This window comes from Montipora capricornis, chromosome 14 (genome assembly GCF_036669925.1).
Source record: "Montipora capricornis isolate CH-2021 chromosome 14, ASM3666992v2, whole genome shotgun sequence".
NCBI classification, from domain to species: Eukaryota; Metazoa; Cnidaria; class Anthozoa; order Scleractinia; family Acroporidae; genus Montipora; species Montipora capricornis.
In genome coordinates this window covers 7,744,161-7,748,753 of record NC_090896.1, presented here as the reverse complement: position 1 = coordinate 7,748,753, position 4,593 = coordinate 7,744,161, and the positions used below count along the sequence as shown (strand labels likewise).

General features: G+C 37.3%; 1 long non-coding RNA gene across 2 annotated transcripts in view; it reads left to right on the top strand.

Moving 5' to 3' along the window:
- The first annotated feature begins 1,251 nt into the window (after nucleotides 1-1,251).
- The window catches only part of LOC138032954 (uncharacterized), a 19,667-nt gene continuing 16,325 nt past the window's right edge, over nucleotides 1,252-4,593 (top strand). For both annotated transcript variants that reach the window (XR_011128524.1, XR_011128525.1), the window contains exon 1: nucleotides 1,252-1,336. This is a non-coding gene — a long non-coding RNA (uncharacterized lncRNA). The remainder of the gene's footprint in view (nucleotides 1,337-4,593) is intronic.

The window sequence follows — 4,593 nt, the reverse complement described above, 5'->3', positions numbered from 1 at the left end:
GGTATAATCAAAGTCACCAGTAAAGGGCCGGCCTGATTCGGGTCATTATAGCAGAATCAGACCCAAAGTATCCATTTCAATTGCAAGCATCTCTTTTCAGTGGAATCGTCAGCATTGAAGGCAGCAACAACATACATTTTGCAGATGACGGTTTTGCAGAAAGATAGCCGAAGGAAATTAGAACGAGAGAAGGATAAAGATATAGAGGAAAAAAAGGAAAGAAAGAAAAAAAGAAAGAGAGAGAGAAAGGAGGAAAGACGAAAGGAGGAAGGAAGGAAGGAAGGAATTCACCAATTCGATTGAACGTTTGAACAGTACCATTGAAATTTACAATAGTGGGGCAGATCAAAGAAGACAAAACGACAACGAGGATACTCTCAATTATTGGAGGTCACTGCATGGGGAGGTCTCCCATAAAGATGGCTCAGTTTAGTTTCACCAATTTCAAGAGACTGTCTTACATGCAATTTAACTGAATTGATATCAGTTTTTATGCGTCTGTCCTGTTATTGATCATGAATTGTGTCATAACTTTGTCAAAGTAGCTGTGGCTCCACGAAGTGATAGCCGAGTGGATCCGCAGACTACTTTGACAATGTTCTGACGAAATTCATTGTCAATAACAGGACAGACGCATGAAAAACTGACATCAGTTTGTTTTTTACAATAACAAAAAAGGCACAGGGGTCAAAATTAAGTCAAAACACGAGAAGAACGCGAGACAAAAATGCGAGAAACTTCAATTTCATTCAATCTGACGCGAGCAATTTCGCGTCATTCTCGCATAAATTATAGGTTTATGTGTCTGTCAGTGTCTGTCCAGTTATTGACAATAAAAAATTAGCCAATGAGCGCGCGAGAATTTTGCAGTCATTGTAAAAAGAAGGATTGACTCTTCGACACGGCTTCAAATAAGGGAAATTTTATAGTACGATACCAAACACCAATTATCACTTAACAAGGTGTACGCATTTGTTACCAAATCAACAGGATAGTCATCTAAAAACACCCGATCATTTGTTAATTAATGCTTTGATCCCAAATGTAAACCCTGTGACATCCATTTTTAACCATAAAAAAATGATCATCGTGCCAAGATCTGCAAAGTTTTAAAAGTATATATCCATTTGCGAATTCAGAGCAGCTTCAAATTTTTCTGTAGGGAATTGCGAAAAAAATCCGTGTTCCTCTATCCTGGTATCCCGTCCAAATTACATACTTTATCTCAGGAGCTCCATAATGCACTGCTATCCGGATGATCCAAGATGGCGGACAATGGGAGGATTGTTGTAACGGGACAGTACAGTACTACAGCATTCAGTGATGGCAATCAATGGTAAGTTTTTAACCATATATATTACTTTTTTTTTAGTGGGGCGTTGAACAACTGCTTTTACGTTTTTTTTAGTTGGGCGTTGAACAACTGCTTTTAGGCTTTAAGGTTTTAATAGTTTTATGAATATAGGTCTGTCTTGGGATAAGAGCTTTGAGAGAGCTCAGTCTCGAAGCTTTGGAACTTTTTGCCAGACAAGCAACAGCCCAAAACAAACGCTCAGTGTTAGAGAAACTTCTGTTTTATCAAGCAGCATCGCAACGAAGCACAGCTTACAGTTGCTCACTGAAGAATGTCTTTCTATAGGAACTAACACAATCTTGTGCAGCATATATTCTTGGTTTTCACGTCACGCAAATACATGTATCATGCAAAGAAAAAATAAAATCACTTAATAGTTTTATAAAAGGGTCTTTATAAAATCGCTTAATAGTCACGACCCCACAAGCGAAGCGTTGCTTTAAAGACTTATCGTGCATAAATAAAGATATTGATTGATTGATTGACCATTCAATAAATTGAGTCAAGAAATTGAGATATTGTAGAAGGGTAATAAATAAACAGTGTCTCAAAGTTTTAGGACTGTGTGTTTTGCCAACTATAGTTATTTGGCATAGAGTACCACTCCAAATTATAGTGTTTAGTATGGAGACTCCATGTTGGCGGTGTCTGACATTTGCAGACTCGGCAGCTTGCAGACTGCAGACAAATAGCGCTGATAAACAGTATTTAAGTCTAAACACTTAAGTCTAAAGGAATCAGAAGGTGAAGACTGCAAGTCTGTTATAACCAACATCATTTAGAACGAGTTGGGCGCTGATGTAACACAGATCCATTTTCATGCAGTACATTGAGTAGGGAAAAGAGTGGCAGGTAAAAATAGCATATACATGTAGGCCTATAATTGCTCGTTTCGTTGACCCCTCAGGGCGCTTTATAATTTGCGACATAAAGGCCAATGACAAAAGTTTAACCTTGGCTAACATTTATGCCCCAAATGATGACAACCCAGCTTTCTTTTTAGATTGGTTTGTACACCTTGATGACTTCAAATGTGACGATATTATCATAGGAGGTGATTTCAACCTTGTACTTGATCTAGAGAAGGATAAATCGGGCGGTCTCCCAAAAACGCACCAAAACTGTCTTAAAATCATCAAGGAGTTCTCTGAGAAACTTGATCTACAGCTGTAGTTGATATATGGAGAGCTTTGCATCCGGAAACTAGTAGGTACACGTGGAGACGACGCAGCCCTAACGTACAGTGCAGGCGCGACTTTTTCTTGATTAGCCAAAGTGTTGCTAATATCACAGCCCTCTCTGATATCCACCCAGGATACAAATCAGATCACTCTATGATAATATTAAAATTATCCCTGCACTCAAATTCTAGGGGACCGGGACTTTGGAAATGAAATGCATCTTTTTTGACTGAACTCGATTACATCAACCAAATTAAGGAGACTATTCAGGAAACGCTTGATGAATACAGAGATGATGACTTGACGTCAACCCCTCACTTCTTTGGGAAATGATTAAACTAAAAGTTCGTGAGAAATCATTATCTTATGCAAAGCACAGGAAGAAACAAACAAAACAACATGAAATGGAGTTAGAACAATCAATAGTGAAATTAGAGGAGAAACTCGACAATGGAAACCTCACTGAGTCACAAACCTCACACCTTGAGGATGAAGTTGATAAAGAAAAGCTTGAGTATGAAAAAATAATTGAATATCGTACAAAAGGCTCAATTTTGAGATCAAAAGCCAAATGGTACAATGAAGGAGAGAAGAATACAAAGTACTTTTTAAGTCTAAGTAGAGAAAAGGCATTTTAAACAGAGCACAATACATGTAAGTCACATTAAGGTTAGTGATAACGCTTTCATCAACTCCGATGGAGATATTCTGTGTGAGTGCACATCTTTTTATAAGAACCTATATGAATCTAAAGTCACGGTAACCAACTTTCTTGACATGTCAGCTTTCTCTGACCGTGAAAACGATACGGCCCTTAAGGATTACGAAAGAAATGCATGTGAAGGAAAACTTAACGAAAAAGAGGCTCTAGATGCTTTGAAAACTATGGAACCTGAAAAAACTCCAGGCACCGATGGCTTACCAGCTGAATTCTATAAAGTCTTTTGGAGAGACATATCTTCTACTTTAATCAACGCATTAAATTACGCCTACGAAACAGGACAACTTTGAATGAATGAATGAATGAATGGAAGACGCCGAGCCGTATTTTATTAAGAACTGGAGACCTGTAACACTGCTTAATTGCGACTATAAAATAGCGGCTAAGGCAATTGCTGGACGATTAATAATTTTTGTTCCAAATCTAATAATCAGCGACCAAACTGGCTTTATAAAAGGCAGATTCATAGGTGAAAACATTAGACTATTACAAAGTATCAGTTGTCATGCAAAAGAAAAAAATATGCCAGGACTAGGTTTGTTTCTTGATTTTGAAAAAGCTTTTGACACAATATAATGGACTTTCATTAAAAAAACTCTTAAGTATTTTGGTTTTGGCACTAGTTTAAGGACGGTGTTATTGCGCATACGTTCTGCGCATCTTGAGATACTCGGATTTCCTATCGGTGATGCTTACTAATACAGAGATATTTTTGCGCGGTTTAAAACTATACGGAGAAAGTAGATCTTAGTAAGTACTCTTGTTGTCCAAAAAGAAATTTGAGGGTATCCATGCATTTTTGAGAGGTAATTTAGCTTCAATTTGAGAAAAAACGCCATACATTGCTTTGCATTTCAAAGCTTTTTACAAATATTATTCATGAATTATCTTTGAAAAATGCGTGGTTACCCCCAATTTTCTTTTTGGATTTCAATTACACTTGTTACGATCTACATTTTCTGCATAATCACACACCGGGGCAAAAATATCTTCAATTAGTAGGCACCATCCTTAATACAATGGTTCACAATTTTTTACTGCTGTCTAGAGAGCTGCATCTTAAATAACGGATGGACGAGTGACTTTTTTGAAATCCACAGAGGTGTTAGGCAGGGTTGCCCCCTATCACCCTATTTGTTCGTTTTAGTGGTTGAAATGTTAGCCAAGGAAATCTGCAGAAATAAAAAAAATTAGTGGTTTTCTGATAAATACATGTAATGAAAAAATAAAGTTAAGTCAATATGCTGATGACACAACGTTAATACTAGATGGATCAAGGGATTCTCTAAAAGCTTGCCTTCAAACTCTGGACGACTTTTACAAAGTTTCGGGTTTGA